A 20,624-nucleotide genomic window follows, 5' to 3' on the forward strand; every position below is an offset into this window, starting at 1 on the left:
ACGAGAGTCTGTATAGGTTTTAGGAGTCTGGGTCGCTCATAGGGTCATAAGAGTTCTGGACCGCTTATTTGACACGTGTGGATCGCTTATGTGAACTAGACTGGACCGCTTATGTGTCACATGTCCACATGAGCGGTTCCAAAACTCTATATATAGGTGTGTCTTGAGCGATCCTAGGTAATCGACATATTGTATTCCACGCCGAAGCTCTGCCGGTGTGATGTTTGAGCTGTAAAACGTTTCTATTCAGTAAAACCAGCAGTTAGAAGGAAGTACAAGCTATATCTACTTGCTTTTCTTATTATTCCGCATCTGAATTGCAAGAGTTAACCTCTGAACGACTCGTTCGGGTCAGCAAACGATCCTACAAGTGGTATCAGAGCCTGGGAGGAGGTTTTCTGCAGATTATAGCCGGATTTCACTGTTTCTTCTCACTTCTACACCTTCTTTTATCATTTCCAGGAGATTTCACGGTTGAATTTCGTTCAAATTTTCACAGATTGTTCATTATCATACCGAGACAAGCCCTTGGAAGTTTCAGACCAAAATTGAGCTTGAAAACAGATCAAAACTTGTTCGTAATATGGACCGCTCGGATGACGTCATCGTGAACCGCTCATAATTCAGTGTTTTTGGACCGCTCATTCATACAAAATTGCCTCTGAACCGCTCCAAAATTAATAACCTGGATCGCTCATATTACATTCATGGACCGCTCGAAATTTTACTCTTGAACCGCTCTTGTGAACATTGTTGGATCGCTCGAGTAGTTATTTCTGGATCACTTATAAGACAGATTTTAGATCGCTCAAAATCAGTTTGAGGACCGCTCTTAGATTAAGATTTCTGGATCGCTCCAAAGAATTGTTTTGGATCGCTTTTCTGTTCACTGTAGAACCGCTTTTCTGTCAGTTGTTTTGAATTGTGCTAAGTCATCATGAATTCTGAGTTTTACAACGCCTTTGCTACATCATCATCACCAGCCGCGATTGCTCAAGCTATGAACCTGGAAAATGAGACTGGAACCACCCAGAAACCCCCGAAACTGATGAGTATTGAAGAATACTACGGGTGGAAGGATCGTTTTGAAAACTGGGTTCAGGCAAATCATCTCAGATCGTGGGAATGCATATTGGAAAAGTACACATTACCTCGAACAGAGTTACGAGTCATTAAACAGATATCTGAATTCTCAGAACAAGAACGTGCAATGTACAGAGCAGAGAAAATGATGATCAGTTTGTTACAGCAGGCGATTAAAGAAGATATATTCATTCTGCTACAACACGACAAAACTGCAAAATCAATTTGGGATGCTCTTAAAGTAAAATTCGAGGGTAGTGAAAGTATGATCAAAAGCAAGAAGGCATTGCTTAAAAAGGAATTTGATTTGTTTAGCAGTTTGCCGGGAGAGGATACTAAAAAGCTGATTGAGAGATACTGTCACTTAGTGCGTTCGTTATCGATGTTGGGAGTTGAAAAAGGTCGTGAGGAATGGGTTGATAAGTTGGCTGATGCGTTACCTCAGAAAGAGTGGGGAACGTATTTAATGATACTGAAAAACACGGGTGTTTATGACAAACTAACAATTGGTCAATTTATTGAGAAAATTGAGAGTCAGGATCTAGAACAGCAAAAGATCGCGAGGATGAATAATCCTAGTGGTCAACAAGATGTTAAAATGTACTATAAAGGTAGTGTTCCAGTTTCTGAAGCTGAAAGAAGCCCAAAGATTCAAACCGCTTTCAGTGCTGGAGATTCATCAGACAAAGTTGATCAGGGTTCAAACAAGAGCAGCAGCGGGTTTTCATCGTTTCCGAGTGTGAATCCGAAAGAGACTAACACAAGCTTTCAGTCTCAGAGTACAAAAACTGGAAATGGATACATAATTCAATGCAACATAGCTCTCAATCTTCCAGAAGGTCAAAGCTTCTCTAAACACACTGCTAAAAACCACATGGCACTTCTGGGTTCAGTTCTGTTATCTTATGAAGGTCTTGTTGCTGGTCGGATCGGAAATCCTATGCTCACTAAAGAGGATTACGACCAAATAGACGCCGAGGAAATGGAACTTATGGATATCAAATGGTGTCTTGCAAGTGTTCTTCGTCGAGCTGAGAAATTCAAAACCATTACCGGGAGAAATGACTTTTTAGATGCTCATGTTTCAACTTTAGGTTTTGATAAATCTAAAGTTACATGTTTTCGATGCAGGGAGAAAGGCCATTTCAAGCGGGAGTGCAAAGGAAGAGAAGCTAGCGGAGCACAGAATCCATTTGGGAAAGATGATTACTACCAAAAAGCTATCTATCAGCAAGTCGGCCAATCCCAAGAACCGCAGACAGCTCATGGGAGAAAAATTGAAGACTCCAAAAGAGCATGTGTTGTAGATTTCAGCTGGAGTGATTACATATCATCTAAAGCCACAGCAGAACGTGTTATCAATCAAGATGATGAGACACTACCAGAAGGTTTCAGTTGGGATATGTTTGTGGATGAAAAGGGAGGTTTTAAAGCTTTCATTGCCAAGATCGTCCGATAGCCAAATTTGTTTACTACTTGGATGAGATCTATCGGAGAGAATGTGAAAAGTGGAGATGAAAAGTCTGTGTCATCTGATGAAAGTTCAAATAGTACTGATAGATTTTCAGAACACTCTGGGGATGTTTCAGATAGTTCAGATGAAATTGTACAAGATGAAACTGTTCAAGAACAGGAAGTTGTATTTGATAAAACACCGTCTGATTCTGGTGTTTCTGATGATGATTCTGAAAAATCTGTACAGTTTGATCAATCACCAGATCATAGTAGCAGTGATGATGAGGAAGAGAAACATATAAATATTGCAAAATCTCATATGTCTCCTGAAAGTTTTCATTTTTATTTTGCAGAAAGAATGGAGAAACTGAAAGAGAAACAAGCTGCTAAAGAACAACAATCTGAATCTGAAGGTGATGTTCAGAATGCTGAAAATGTTGCTGAGAAAATTGGTGAGGTTGTGAAAGAAATAGAAAAGGTGATCGAAGTAGAAAAAGTGATTGAAGATATTAAAACAATCGAAGTTGAAAAAGTTGTTGAAGTCGTTAAGCCATGTGAGAAGTGTTTGGAAGCCTGCAAAGAGTGTGCAGCAAAAGATGACATCATAGCTGAGTACGAAAAGAAGAAAGAGCAGTTATTGTTCAATCTTAATTATGTGAAAGAATCGTACGATGTCTTGAACAAAACAGTAACTGGTCTCCAAAAGACAAACACAGAAAGAGAACAGGCGCTGACGATGATGAATGCAACTTTAATGTCAATGCAAAAAGCTATAAATTTCTACATTGAAGAAAGTGCTAAATGGAAGCAAGAGTTGGAAACTGAAAAAATTGAAAATGAGAGGATTAGGAGGTTATTATTGAGTTATTCTACCTCTGATTATCTCATTGATCGTGTTTATCCAACTGTTGCAGGTATGGAAGCTTTTCAAGACGAGAAGCCAAAAGAAAAGAAAGACTGTGGTAAGAAAACAACTGTTAGCTATAACAAGTGTCCGCCTCCAATTTGGGATGGGTATTCACCTAGGAAACCAAATGAGGAGCAACTTGCAAAAGCAGTCAATATAAAGCTTAAAACCGACACAACTGACGTCTTACCAGAAAACATTGATGTGACGTTTACATCATCCGATACTGATCATGAGTCTGAAATAATCAAAAAGGTGGTCGATCAGGTGTTGGATACTGATGAGGAGACAGAGTCGAAATCTGAGTCTGAAAAGCCAAAGTCGTCTGTCAACAGTCAAAATTCGTCGGTTAAACGGTTTTATAGTAAAGAATTTTTGTTATCAAAGGCAGATTTGAATGATGAAACATTTGAAGTTGTGTATACTTTGAATGGTTCTGACAAATTATATTACAACAAAGAGTTTCCGATAATGAGTATCAAAACGGAATTAATCAACAAAACTTTTAAACTAATAGAGGTTAATATTCCTGAATTAAAAGTTTTGAAAAGTTTTGATAAACCTAAAAAATATACTTCTAGAGTTCAACAACGTCTAAACAAGAAAAAAGGTTACAATTTTGGTCCAGGTTTTCCAAAGAGACCCAACCAAAATCGTAGCTACAAAAAGAAAGGTTTAGGTTTTGTTCCACCAGAATATTACAAAAATGTGAACAACTCTAAATCAAACACTGAATTTGTGACAGGTGGAAACTCAGAAGATGAACAGCAGAAATCATTTTGGAGACAGACTAACAAAGAGTTTCTTGCTGAGAGGAGAAAGAATGGAACTGGAGTATTTCATCCGAGAAATACTCAAACCTGTTCTAAATGCAGTGAAGCTGGTCACATTGCATCGAATTGCTCAAAAGAGACCAAAGTAAAACAGGGAGAATCTCAGAAGTTAAAAGAAAAAGTTGTTGAAAAATCTGAGAAATCCAAAATTTTTAAAAATTCGAAAAATGAAGTTGGGGAATGTTCGAAAAAGGAAAAATTTTACAAAAGAAAGGGAAATGACAACCAAGTATGGGTTGCTAAAAGGGTAGAAGAAAAAGTCGGCGATGAATCTGGTTCCACAAATCCAGAAGAGCCACAAGTTGTGAAGAAAGTTTCAGTAAATGATGATGTTTTTCCATCACTGAAGTTTGAAGAGGTTAAAAAGAAAGTTGGCAAAATTGAAATTTCAAATCAATTTTATAATGATGAAAAAGAATTTGATGTTGAGAAAACATTCAACGGGAATGTTAAAAAGATATTTGGGAAAATGTTGAATGGGAAAGCTAAAGGGGTAAAAGATTTTTACGCAACTAAAAAAGCGACATATAACCCTACAGCTGAAGAGTTGAAAGCCCTCAAGTCTGAGAAGACTTGGAGGGAAGTTTATTTCCCAGAATAGTCGAAGGACTATGCCGGAGATCCCAAGTTTATATCGTGGATCAGGAATCGGCATCATTCTAGTATTTGAGAAGTTTGAATGTTTGTGATTAATGTTTGGATGTTTTTTTTTACTGGTGAAAGGACTATGCCGGAGCTTCCAGGTGGTTAATTGCGAAGCAGGAATCGGCATCCTGATTGGTAATATGGTGATGTAGACGTAATATTCCTACACATGGTAGTTTTTGAGTATCTACAAGTGGTAATCTTGATCCCACAGGTGGTATTTGTGGTTAAATTTTGAGATGCTTGGTTACTTTGAAGTAATTACATTTACAAGTGGTACAGAAGGTTCTTAGATGCAAATGGTAAATCAGGGACATTAATTTGTACTTGATTTACTATTCATGACAAAAGATAGACAAGATGATGAACCACATCCTCGTTTTTAACATTGATAAATCTACATGTGGTTGTTATCAACACAAATTCATTTTCCGGAAAAATCATTTTGATTAAAACAAACTTAAGTGTTTTGAAATCTAAATGAGAAAATGATTTGTGATAGGGGGAGTTCAGATTGTTTATGCCTAGTGAATGGCGATTTGATGTGTTTCAGTGTCAGTTGTCAAGTTTCTGTACAGTTTGTTTTTGCATTTTATGTTTCTAGTAGGTCAAGAATCTTGAAATTTTTCAAATTTTCTTTAAAATGTGTTTGCATTTTAGGGGGAGTAGGGAATTCAGAAAATCCAAAAACATTTGAAAATTTGAAAAAGCCAAAAACTTTATAAAATCAAAAATGAGTTTGTTGCGAAAAAGAGGAAATGATAGTACATCAGTGGACTATCACGGCACGCTAAAGAAATGTAAAGTTAAAAAGTGTTAAACAATCTTACTGTGGATGTGTCAGTAGATTTTCGCACATTTAGTAAATTGAAACGAGATATAAACCTAAATTCAAACTTGCTTAATTCGTGGGTAACTATTCTTGAATATATGGGTAACCCCCGAAATCTTGTTTGAAAGGTCCCATATTCTGAGATACTAGGTCTTTATACTCAGTGATATCTGGGGTATTATCCCGGGACTTCTGCTGAATGGAAGTTCTGACCTAGTCCCCGGATAATACTTTCTGCAAATGCTTGAAAAAGCGTCGCCCTCAGCATGCTGATGAAACAATAAAATTGATAGTCGCTGCTGTTGAAATGCAAAAAGATCCTCTAAAGGGGACCCACCAAAAGTCGAGCCGTCATCTCTCTGCTGAACGGAAGTTCTGACCTGAGCTCTCACGGTTTCGCACCTAACCCCTTTACAGATATCAGCTGTGGTATACTCACCTGTAAGACTGAATATTTGGGATCTGGATACGGGAGTATATTCAAGTGGAGTGATACACAATTAAGTATAAGTCTCTAAAACATTAATATCGTATCTCGAATCAATTGAAATTTGTGTTGAAAATTTAAGAGGACAAACATACTCACAATCTAGGTAAATTGTTTAAAGCTTAAAATGAAATCAAGCTTAACGGTGTTAGTGATTGGTCTCAAAAACTGATATGATCCTCTTGCACGAACTCACAAAAATATTGTCTGTAAATATTATATTTCTGTATAATTTTGTTTTTCAAGTGGTGTCAGAATATATTTCTCAGAAAATCCAAAAAGATTTTAGTGTGTTTTAGTTTAATTTTTGAAAAGTCAAAAATATTTTCGACAACTGATGTTGGAAAACTGATATTCAAAATTCCGAGTGCTAAACATGATGAGCAGAACTTGAGGGGGAGTGTTGTGTAAATCTAACTGTATTTGTTAAATCTAACCTTCTTCAAATGGTTCATCATAGAGTATATTGAGGGGAGTCATATGTTGGTGCACAGGTATTTGATATGTGATAAAATTAGAAAATTTATTTCTAGGTTAAGATTGTGCAGGTAAACAGGTTTTGTTTCTAAAAGATTAGAGGAGAGCCAGGTTGATCGATTCTGATTCTGAAGATCTTGGTTATCAATTGATGCTGATGAATTTAAGGAATCAAGAGATCTGATCAAGAGAATTATAGTGTTTGAATGCCAGACAAAGATCCTGAAGATGTTACTGAAGAACAAAAGAATGCCAGTAAATCGAGAGGGGGAGTCTGAAGATAGAAAGAAAGTGAAAGCCCAGAGACTGATCAAGACTAAAGATGAGAAGACGGTGCTCAATAGTCGACTCCATCAACATCTGAGGGGGAGTCTGTTGGTGCACTACATCTGTTGATTCCGTCTAGGTGTCTAGGATCAGGTCTTACATTGTATTGTATAGCATAGGGCTCGAAATACGAGAAAACGAGAGTCTGTATAGGTTTTAGGAGTCTGGGTCGCTCATAGGGTCATAAGAGTTCTGGACCGCTTATTTGACACGTGTGGATCGCTTATGTGAACTAGACTGGACCGCTCATGTGTCACATGTCCACATGAGCGGTTCCAAAACTCTATATATAGGTGTGTCTTGAGCGATCCTAGGTAATCGACATATTGTATTCCACGCCGAAGCTCTGCCGGTGTGATGTTTGAGCTGTAAAACGTTTCTATTCAGTAAAACCAGCAGTTAGAAGGAAGTACAAGCTATATCTACTTGCTTTTCTTATTATTCCGCATCTGAATTGCAAGAGTTAACCTCTGAACGACTCGTTCGGGTCAGCAAACGATCCTACAACTATTAAAGTCATGGTGTTTTAACATCTGAAATAGCAATACAATTATTCGCAGATGGTGTTAAAACACCATGACTTGAATAACAATACAATCATTCCAGATGTTAAAACACCATGGCTGTATTACGATTCAAGTCATGGTGTTTTTGGAATCTGTCTGGTGTTTTATACCTGCAAAATAACAAAAAACATTCTAGATGTTAAACACCATGATCAGTTATTGATACATAAAAAAGAATTATCTCCTAAAGCGGTTACGGTTTCTATTTTCTTTTCACGCAATCTAGATATTTACGACATCATACAAAACAGTTTCATCCAATAAAACACCACACGGGTACCTGCATCGCCTGGTTCCACGTTTTCGTAATTTCGAAAGATTTACAACCAGAAAAACTCTTACGATCGTAAAAAACAACAAACGAACAGGATATATGTATCAGTTATAAGATCAATGTGAAAAAAAAAGAATTATCTCTATCCTAAATAACTCTTAGATGGTTACATGAATATTTTATCTTTAAATTTTTTTGGAGTAAATTACAATCTTACCATTAATCTTTAATATTAATGATTGATACATGTTCTCACGAGAATATTTCTCACACTTCTCACACACTAGCCCCTTTTAACAGGAACCTCTACCGAATGGCGCATTTATAATGACCAGAAGCAATGATAAGAGAATTTAGTCTGAAAATGTAACAAGCCGCTCTGAAAGGGGTGACATGTCACTATAAGAAAAGTCAAATCACAAAGATAATTAAAAAAAATGCTTCAAACATTACAAGTTTTAACAACTTAATAGGAAATACAATTCAACTCATTTAAACAATATTAATTTTCAAACCCTTGAGCACTCCTTCATGTCCCATCCCCGATATACCTAACAACCTACAGATATACAAGAAAGAAAAACAAAATAGTAACCTGAGCAAAGAGCTGAAAGAGTGTAATAGAATGATATTTGATACGTTTTATTTCATTAAAAAGGCTTCAGATGCAAAAATAAGACCATATAAAACAACAAATATAAATCAAAGCATTTACTATGAACAAATATAAGACCATATACCTCTTTACCCGAAGTATAAACAATTCAACTATGAATGTCTCACACCAACCTTTTACTATATATGAGATCATATTTATTTTTTCATGGAATCAATCCATACCTCTTCAAATTCTTCATAATGTATCAAATTGTTTATCGAGCTAACAAACTAAGATGCCGTCATTTCAACACACCACCACAAGTGACGCCACATCATCCTATGTTACAGTGACATGTATGCAGTCATTCTAACATAAAAGAGAATAACTTAGGTAACAAAGTACATACATAAAATTATAACTTGTAAACACGTAAATTCATAAACTTGTTAACACGTAAAGATACGAACCCGAACCAACCGCACAATTATGTAAGCCCTAATAAAAACCCTTATCTGGAATTTACTAATCTAAGCTTATCTATCTATACTTTCTATAAAAGGAGAAATCCCAGTGACATAAGAAAAGCTGATGTGTCAGCAGGAGAGCATGTCCAACAAGGCTTTTCTTATGTCATTATTACATCATAATGCCTAATATTAAAAGCCTTAAAAATTCAAAGTTGGCCCACATTCATATTCCAAAGGCCTGCCATCAAACCACTGCCTTAAACCTCTGACGATTGAAAATCTTGGCTCCATATTCAATTCAAAATTTTATAATCAAACATCTGTTCCCAGTTCAAAATTCTGGCTCCACACTTTCATCTCTCCCTCAAATCCAGTTCCCTCAACATCTGCTCTCAACATTTTATAATCAAAATATGTTCCCAATTCAAAATTCTGGCTCCACATTCAAAATTCAAATTCAAACCATATATTCTAATTCTAGTCCTATAAATAAGACATAATTATCTGGCTTCACATTCAAATCTCTCTCGCTGATATCTGCGAACGTGTCTCTCTCTCTGAAATGCATATTTCTCGTGATTCAGCCGCTATTCTCCGATTACACTTCTTTGTTCGAATGTTTGATGATTCTGTTTACATGTTATCGTTCCAGTATCATTGTTCTAACATCGTCGTTTTAATGAAACTTCCCATCACACATCAACCTTTCAATATCGATGTTGCAGTATAATTGTTGCAACATCGTGAAAAGTTGCATGTGCTACCTTCTTTGATGGGAGAGTTGCAACTTCAATGGATGATATATATCTTCTATCGTGAAAAGGTCAGTTGTGCTACAACAGTTGAGAAGAGACCTTTGCATTTTAGGTTTGTTTCTTATTTTGATTAACTGTTGATGATGTTGAGAGTTTTTATTTACACTGACATTTTAGAATATGTTAACATGCATGTTTATATTATTAAAATGAACTGCTACATAGAAAAATAGGAATTTAATGAAGTATTTATAAAGTATTACACGCTAGGGTTAACACTTGCTAAGATTTCGTAGACTCTGGCCTTTCTCCATGTGATTTCATGCTCTCTTTTTAATTTCAGGTCAGTTAGCATGTTGCAGATTTTCTAATCCTGTTCTAGAAGTTGTGTCAGAAACTCTTCTGCATTCTTCTGGAACTCTGATGGAGGAGAGTGGAGGACTTCATCGAGCAATGCTATGCTGTTCCAGGTTTTGTTGTAATTAGTGTCGTTGATTATGTCGACTTTCCTGTTTAGTTCTTGGTCTGTTCTTTATTCTTTGCCATGTAGATTTTTTGTTGGTTTTCTGATTTGGAACAATTTTTGACAGAAAGTGATTTGTAGGACAATTTGTTGATGTTTTGAATCAAAAGTAATCATCGGTCTTTTATAGAGTTTAAAAACGCGTCTACATGGTAAATGAAGAGATTAATTGTAATTGTGATAATCTGCTTTTGTTCTTTGAGTTTCGAAATTTTGTCCCTTGGCTTTCTTGGTATTTAATTTTACAGTTTTCTCATAAAAGTTGGGGTTTGAAAAGGTTTTTTTTGCATTAAAAGACTGTTGTTTGAAATATAAATTAATATGTTTATATATTAAATCTACACGTTTTCATAATTACAAATTTCAGTATATAAACTCATAGTCACTTCACCTGCTTTTCATCACGTTTTCCTACGAAGATATCATACTTTCAGGAAAGTCGAGTAATATAGTTTATTCAAATGACGTCATTCACAAATGCAAAATCAGATGATTTAAAGCAGCGTTTTGTCAGGCAAATCGAGGAACAGGTGTATGAAGATAGGGCTACTCTTCAAGAGTTGAAGAGATGTTTTGATGGATTGCAAGTTGGCATGTTCACTAGAGAGCAGGTTTCCAGAGATCTTATGCGGATGCCTTCAACTTCCGTTCATGAGCTTTGTGTTGTCAGTAATATAGAGTGCGGTGATAGAGATGTGGAGTTCATGGCGATGCTGTAGGACATACATCAAGAGGTTCAGCAATCGATGGAGTTGAAGCTAAAGTTTCTTAATTCTTGTTGTTATTGTTAGATTTAAACTTTAATGTTGTTCAGTATGTGATGTAATTATTGGACTTTTAATGTCATGAATAAATTTTAGTCTTATGAATCTGTGTTGTGTTTTATTTTTACTTATTTAGTGTTTGAGTTTGATTTAGATTATGTTGATGTTGAATTGTGTCTGAACATCTGTTTGGTAAGTCAACAGAAGTTTAATAGTATGAAGGGTTGGTTTGATGGTGAACAGATAATGTTGATGTTGAATTGTGTCTGAACATCTGTTTGGTAAGTCAACAGAGGTTTAATAGTATCAACGGTTGGTTTGATGGTGAACATATTATGTTGATGTTGAATTGTGTCTGAATATCTCTTTGGTAAGTCAACAGAGGTTTAATAGTATCAAGGATTGCTTTGATGGTGAACAGAAGAGTGCAAAGATAAAACAAAAGGCGTAAGGTTCATATTTCAAATGCCTGCCATCAAACCACTGCGTTAAACCTCTAACGATTCAAAATCCTGGATCGATATTCAATTCAAAATTTTAAAAATAAAACAACTGCTGAAAGTTATCCTCTGTTCTCATAACTTCTGTTTATTTAACGACTGTTTGACTTACACTGTTTCCAACGACCAACAGAGGTTTCCAAGCAACTGTGTAAAAGGTCTGTTGTAGTTAAAGTTTGGTAAAAGAGAACATCTGCTGATGATGAAACAACTGTGTATGCTAACGACTGTTTGATTTACCACTGTTGAATAAATGAATAAATTTTAATAGTATTAATCTTTGTTGTCGCATCTTCATTTTAATTATTTCAGTCATTCCTAACAGTGGTTGGGCTAATAGCAGATGTTAGACTTACGACTGTTGAGTTACACCGATTGAAAACAACTGTTTTTGAAACATATGCTTGCCTAAAAATACATCCACTTCTAAATGGTACCGTCTATTGTCATAATTTATGTTTATCCTAATGACTGTTGATTTACTGTAGTGCTGACTGTCATCCATTATGACAACAGAGGTTCTGACATGGACAGATGTTAGCTAAAAATAAAACAACTGCTGAAAGTTATCATCTGTTCTCATAACTTCTGTTTATCTAACGACTGTTTGACTCACACTATTTCCAACGACCAACAGAGGTTTCCAAACACATTTTGTTAGACATCTTTTAGACATCTTTTATTAAGTTTGTTAAATATGTTTTATATTTACTTATAGTTGTCTTTTAACTATAATAGATAACACATTTTCGTATAATATCTATACATGTATCTATATGTTCTATCAATATGTGTTATGCATGGTTTTCAATGTAAATGTAAATAACAAATTCAATAAGGGGTGTATGTGTAAATATTTTTCATTTGTTGAAAATATGGGAAAACGAAAACACAACCGTCATTATTTTTTTTAGCATCATTACACATCAAACATCTATCATCTGACTTCTTTCAAAAATCTCTTCTTCCCAGTCATTTTCTAGGGTTTCAACTTTCTTATTCTCCGTCTTCTGCACTTCAATCACTGGAGGTTTTGTTGTTTTTTCTTCAACAACTGGTATGTAAATTCATATTGTAATGAACTTTATATTGTTTAACCGATTTTAATTCAAAAAAAAATCAAATCCTATCTTGCTACAAATACGATTTTAAACGTTTATTGCTATACATCCAAGAAGGGTTTAGTTAGGTGTTTAAATCATTTGTTGAGAACATATTAAAATAGTTATTATTTGCAGAAATTTTTTAACTCATACTCTGTTTTTATGATTAATTTCAGTAGATACTCTGTTAATATAAAAAGTTAATGTTCATCTTTGAAGCCAACTTTTTAATTTCAATGTTTTAACATCTTTACTCATTCAGGTTTTATCATGTATACTACATTTATCAAGTTTCTTGATAACCAAGATTCTTTGAAACTGGTATGACATGTTTTTATTTACATAATTTATTTTTATTGAGATATATGTTTAACAATTGTTATGGTTTATATTTTCTTACACTACTTAAAAATTATATATAGGATGTACCTATAGGCTTTGCTAATCAAAAGTGGGGAGATTGTTGGCAAAAAAATAAGTTGCGAATCTATCATGAGTCTGGTAAAAAATGGGTTGTGAGGGTTAGAACAGAAAATTCAACGCCAATAATAACTGACGGTTGGGACAGTGTTGTTAAAGATCTCAATTTGCCGAGGGGTACTTTGTTGGTTTTCAGACCGTTAGGGGATTTTGGGCTTGAACTTTCATGTTTTATTGATGGCATGTGTGGTGAATCTTATTTCACGTTTAATCGTTATGCAAGATTTGGTTTTACGGTATGACTATTGATCTTAACTTGAATCCTTTTGCATCTTAAATGTGTCAACACTTATTCTCATAAGTTACATACTTCACGTATAGTATTCATTATTTTTAATTTTATGCAGGTAATTGAAGACTGCTTCATTAAACAATTTTACGTAAACAGCCCACCAAGTGGCAAATTTCAAATCTGTTATAAGGGTTCCTATTGGAATGTTGAGGTGTCTAAGGTTGATACCAACTTTGTATTTGCTAGAGGATGGCCGGAAATGTGCAACGATGTTGGGATACTGGAGGATGATTTGCTTGTGTTTAGCAGAACTGATGATGTTGTTTTTGACGTAGTAGTTTATAGAGATGAGACTGAGATTTGCTTTTCGAAGAAACCTGAATCTGACGATGATAGTGTACTTGAGATATCGAAGGCTGATTATGTTGAGAATGTATTCAAGGTACGTATGTATTTAGCATTAGCAGTAAAAGTTTTAATTATTTTAGCATTATATTAATTATTTCATTAATGTTGACCAGGACATCTATGAGGATGAAGAAGTTGTGTCTGTAGGTGAAGGAAGAACCGTTACTTAGGTACTTACTAAATTATTAAAATTATTTATTTTTAATTTAACACATATAAGAATTTAATGTTTTTACAACTATTAGTAATGCTCTTTACTAGTGTTACATTTATCCAATAACGTACTATTTAGAAGAAGTTACCAACCAATGCCGAATGCACGTCGAAGAGACGCATGTCTTCACGAGTGAATAAAACACAAGATGTAAGTTTATCATCTTAAAGATTGTTATATTACTATGGTTATTAAAGTTACTCTATGACAACAGGTTAAGAAGAAAGGTAAAGTTACTTCTGAGAGAAAGGAGACGGTCAAGAATATGACTAAGGGAAATACTGCCTTACATGTCAACACAAGTGATCATATTGGATGTTCTTCATATGCTCACAAAGTTAAGGTATCTATGCTCGCCACTTAATTAGTATATCTTATATAAACTGTTTTTTTGTGTGCATATATTCAACATATCTTTAATTCACATTTATATGTTTACTTTTTTATCAAAGGGAAGAGAGCCGCCCACGTTCAGAAAAAGCTTATCTGTAGAAATAAGATTACAACGACTGCAAAAAAAAACATTCTGGACATCTTCTCGACCCTGAGTTCTTTCATTTTGATCGCAAAGGAGACTATAGGCTGGTATACCATTTTTTATAACAAACTAATGATTTATGTTTATTTATCTGACTATTATTTTTTTTTCTACAAAATACATGTAGTGTCTCCCTGTTGAAGTTGCCAGACGAGCAGGTCTTTCTATTGATCTTCATCCTTTGAAAGTTCAAAACATGGTTGGAGTTGTGGAGGTTTATGATGTTAAGTCGGAGTTAAATGAATTGAAGCCACGTTATGCGTTGGATGGTTGGCGAAAGTTTATGACTGAGAATAACTTGAGGTTTGGTGATATGTTGCACTTCACATACGTGTCTTCGCAACAGAAGATCGTACTAAATCAAGTTACCTCAGTTTAACAACGACATTTAAGTATGTTCTGATATCAGATATTATAACTATGAATTTTTTGATGGTGATGTTGTATGTTTTTTTTTAATTATTAACTTGATGTTTTGTTGCTATGTATAGCTTAAATGATAAAACACTATTATTATCAATTTATGTTTTATATATAGATGATATCATGCTTCTTTTTGCTAATAGTAACTGCAATTAGTAGAAACTTGGTTTATTAATCGCAAATGTGACATTTTTCTGCATTTATGGGTTTATGAATTCAGAATAATGGATGGATATATATGACTGCATTTGGCATGATGATGTTGTGTTTCATGTTGTAAAAACCAGGGAATTGTCAGATAATAGATTGCTTTGCCCGATTAGATTATGTGTTAAATTATAGTTTTTTAAGTCATTGTTTCGTTTTCTTGAATTTTATGTAATTTTGCAAAGAAGTACAATAACAAACAGTGGTTTGAACATCTGTTTGTCTTTTGGTCAATAGTTAATGGAAACCCATGTTAGGTTCAACAGTGTTTTGAAGAGGAAAATAGTGTGAGAAGACAGTAGATCTGATTACGTTAAACATCTGTTCAGACTTAAACAGATGTTTGGCCTTAAACAGATGTTTGGCCTTTTATATCAGAGGTTTGGACTTAAACAGTTGTTTCACCTTAAACAGATGTTTTGCCATAAACACATGTTTCACCTTAAACAAATGTTTTGCCTTAAACAGATGTTTGGCCTTCTATATCAGATATTTGGACTTAAACAGATGTTTTACCTTAAACAGATGTTTGGCCATAAACAGATGTGTGGCCTTAAACCAAACATCTGTTTAAGGTCATCATCTGTTTGACTATCGCTCAACATTTGATTGACTTTTGGTCAACATTTGTTTGAATTTTGGTCAACATCATTCAACAGAACATTCAATAACTCAACATCAGTTTAATTTGTTGTTTCGTTTTCTTGAATTCTATGTAATTTTGTAAAGTAGTACAAAAACAAACATTTTTACAAAATCCCAAATCACCCTATCATTTAAGTAATTTTGTAAAGTAGTTTGCTATCAACATAATGGAATTGCTGTTGAATAAACCTATTGATCATTAGTGTATATTAATTTTATAAGTCTGCACTAATTATTTTTTTACTCTCTGTCAATATGGGCTATGCATGGTTTTCTAAGAAACGACCCGTGTTTGCGCACGGGTCTTACCGCTAGTACTATATTTTTTTACTCTCTGTCAATATGGGCTATGCATATCATTCATTGAAGCCATTTATTTTTATAGATAATTAATATGAATTAAAAGATAATTATACAATTAAATTTAATATAAATTTAAACAATTCATATAGGAGATAATATAATATTTTAAAATATTTATCAGATTTCAAAATTATTTATACTGAAATTAATGTAAATGATTTATTTATTTTTGAGTAAATTGCCAAAATCGTCCATGAGGTTTGGGCATGCTTGCCATTTTCATCCAAAACAACTTTTTTTATACAATATAGTCCTTCACTTTTGAGATTTTTTGCTATTTTCATCCAAATATCTAATTTGCTTTATTTTTTCTATCAAACATTTGGATGAAAATGACAAAAAATCTCAAATCTCAGAGACGATTTTGGCAAAAAAAGTCAGACGTTTGGACGAAAATGACAAATAATCCCAAAAATGAAGAATTATATGGTACAAAAAATTTGTTTTGGATGAAAATGTCAAGCATGCCCAAACCTCAGGGACGATTTTGGCAATTTACTCTTTGTTTTATTAAACTAAAGTAGTTAAGGGTATAACCTAAATGGCAAAAAATCCAAAAAATGAAGAACTATATGGTACAAAAAAGTTGTTTTGGATGAAAGTGACAAGCATGCCCAAACCTCAGGGACGATTTTGGCAATTTATTCTTTGTTTTATTAAACTAAAGTAGTTAAGGGTATAACCTATTTCAAAAATGCTTAAAGGGGTAAACAAAAATTGTGACAATCCGAGAATTCAAGGTCTTTCCCATACACATCACTGGCTTCACAATCCTGTTTTTACAATTTGGTTTACGTGGTGTCGTTTGTAGTTTATCTAATTGATTAATGTTTTGTGCTTGGGTGTTAAATGTTAAATGTGTACTTTATGTGACTGATTAATAGTTAGGTGTTATGTGTGGTGAAAAATATAAGTTAATTAAGGCTTATTTATAAGGTTTTTCGCCACAAATGCTCATCGACGAAAGATAGGATTTTTCGCCATCCCTGTTTACGACGAAGAATGGGTCCTTCGTCGAAGGAGGTCTTTCGTCAATGAGGGCCTTCGGCCCAATCTGTTTCGCGGCCCAACTGGTAAGATTATGTGTTCATATAACCTTTGCAACCGAGAGACGTAAACAAAACCCTAGAGCCCCTTCTCCCTACTCTCCGTGCGACGGCAACACGAAACTTCGAAGCATTCTTTCCATCTCGATCTATCACAGCCTTTCGGTATCACGGTTAGTGTTTAACCTTGTTGTTCGATGAAGTTTTGATGTTGTGATTTTGTATATGATTAGGGTTCATTAAAATATTGTAAACCTGGAACTGTTATGTTAAGAATTCAATGATTTGTATGCGGTATTGTTCGTATGAGGGTTTGGTAGATTCTGTGTAATGAGTTGATTTCATGATAGGCAAACTTCTGATTGTATAGTCAATGATTTATATGTTAAATGATGAAACTGTTGTGTTGGGTGGTCGGTAATTGTTTATCACTAGGGTTGGTACGATGAACGTGATAATGATCCTTGTGTATTTCTATGATTAGTGTTTGATTAGAATGGCATGTTAAAGGAAACTGTTATGTTCCGTGTTGTCAACGATTGATCACTAGTTAGGGTTTGTAGAACTTGTAAAGAAACTGATGATTGATCCATTAACCCTGCTGAAAACATGTTAGCAGTTACTTTGTGATCTTGACCCCCAGTCACGACGAAAGATAGGTATTTCGTCGCATGTGACCTCGATGAAAGATAGGTGTTTCGTCACCTGTGATGTCGACGAAAGACAGGTATTTCGTTACCAATGATGTCGACGAAGAATGTATACTTCGTCGCCAGGGTTCTTCGCCGTGCCTTGGACAGAACAGAATAGTAAACAGTATTGTGATGCTTATGGTTGGTGTACACTTATGTCTATAACAGTTACTTGTGCATGGTATTAATATGGACTAAGAACAGGAAACCTGGCCTGTCTGGAATGGTTAGAACATTTGTCTATTGATGTGTTGATTTGTGATAATCACATAGGATATGGTCTTGCATGAGAATTGAGTACTGATACATGCCATGCAATGATTTTATGATAAAAGCAATCCGTGTAACAATACGTGATTTAATGTGTGCATATATGTGACGTGAATGATTGTGTAACTGATTATCTTTGGTAACCACGGTAGGATTTGGTTAACTAACTTGGAATGGGTAATGTAACGTAACATGCCGAGCAATCTAAGGTGAGTTCATTGCTCTTTTTCTAAGCATGCGTCCCAGGGAGGGACATCTGGTAAACGTTCTGGGGAGGAATGTCGGGTAATTGGGGTTTGACAGGTATGTTAAACCTGGGATGTTGGTTAATACACTCATATCTATCATTCAAGTCCCTTCTACCGATTTGTTGACGGGGAGGCAACGGGGTATTAGTTAATAGCACTATTTAGGTTTGGCACCCTCACACCGTACCGGGGAGGACAGGCGTGAACTAATGACCCCAGTCTTGACCATTGCTTTGATAGAGGCATTGGGGAATAGGGCAAATAATCTGGAGCCATCGGCGGTAATCGAGTTATTAACAACATCAAATCATTGAAATGTTTTATACTTATATCTGGTAACTAAATCGTGTTAACAAACTTTGAACTCACCAACGTCGTCTGACACACTTGTCTGCATGCTTGCAGGTCTATAGGGTTATTGGAACTTGCTGTCTAGGAAGCTGGAGTGGTCATGGGTCGAGATACATGGAATCGCAAGTCAAGTCTAATGGTTTTCGTACATGTGGTTTATGATACACTTAACAAATGATTTATGCTTCCGCTGTATACAATGAATTACATTTAACGTTTTGTAACACTTTATGTTAATGAATGAAAGTTTTATTTAAATACAATGAATTACATTTAACGTTTTGTAACACTTTATGTTAATGAATGAAAGTTTTATTTAAATATAGTTATGAGTTCAATGTGATTGGTGGCTAGATCCTGGTACGTCACACGTCCTGCGGTGTTTCCGCAAAGTGGTACTTTGGGGGTGTGACAAAAATATTAATCAATGTTTGTTGGTTCTATACTTTTATTTTCGTGTTCAATTCTCAACTCAAATACGGTAATCACTATGTTTACGTGACACTTATAAGAACCATCACCGCAATCACCTCATTCATCGTATATCGAGTGTATCCGTTAGTATTTTTAAAGATATAAATTTTTATTAGATTCATTCAACCCGTGTAATAAATGAGGTTTTTTAAAGATATAACATTTTTATTTTTTACTATACAAAATTACATTTATGCAACTCGTGTAATACACGAGGTTTTAAAAATATAACTTTTTATTATGTAGTATATAATATTAGATTTATTCAATCCATATAATACATAGGGTTTATAAAGATATAACTTTTTATTGTTTGATATATAAAATTACATGTGTTCAACCCATATAACACAAGAGGTTCGTAAAAATGTAACTTTTTTTATTATTTAATATATAAAATTAAATTCACTCAACCCATACAATACACATGATTCTTAAAGATATAACTTTTTTTATTATTTAATATATAAAATTACATTTATTCAACCAATGTAAAAAACGAGATTTTTAAATATATATTATTTTATTATTTGATATATAAAATTGCATTTATTCAATTCGTGTAATAAATGAGATTTTTAAAGATATATATTTTTTTTATTATTTTGTATATAAAATTACATTTATTCAACCCGTGTAATATACGGGATTCTAACCTAGTATTTTATAGGGTTAACTTTGTACAATAATAACCAAGTTTCAAGAGTGTTCTAATTAGGTCACTCATAATTTTTTTTGTTCCAATTAGGTCATTCAAGTTTCATTTGATGTTTCAATCCTAGATATTTTACTTAAATAGAAGGTCATCCATCCTACATGACATTTATTTAGGTTTTTTATTTAAAAAAATTTGTTGACATGGCACATAAATGCCAAATGGGTTAGAAGAAAATGCGAAATAGATTTAAAAAATTATAGAAAAGTTAAAAAAAATGCGAAAAAATTAAAAAATGTGATTTGTTTTTTCAAAATCTCTAAAAAGGTATCAAAATTTTTATAAAATCGTAAAAAATAGTTAAATGTCAGTAAACTTTTAATGAAAGAAAGTACTAATTTACTCCTACACCAAAAGCATTTAAATTATAGTTATAAAAGAAGATAAACAACTAACCATAAATAAATGCCATGTAGGACTATAACCTGCTATTCAGGTAAAATATCTAGCATTAGAACACCAAAATAAAGTATAATGATCTAATTAGAACAATAAATTTTATTAGTGACCTAATTGGAACACTCCTAAAACTTCATTACTATTCTGTGGCATATTCTCTATTTTATAAAAAAAAAAAAAAACTAAAAAGCCTATAAGCTTTGTTAAGAGTAAATTACAAGTTTTGTCCTTTATGTTTACACCAAATTGCAGGTGCTGTCATTTGTCTTTAAAATTGATGAGTTTTGTACTTAGTGTTTTAAAATCTTGCACGTTATGTC

The sequence above is a fragment of the Helianthus annuus genome, chromosome 12, assembly GCF_002127325.2.
Source record: "Helianthus annuus cultivar XRQ/B chromosome 12, HanXRQr2.0-SUNRISE, whole genome shotgun sequence".
Lineage (NCBI taxonomy): Eukaryota > Viridiplantae > Streptophyta > Magnoliopsida > Asterales > Asteraceae > Helianthus > Helianthus annuus.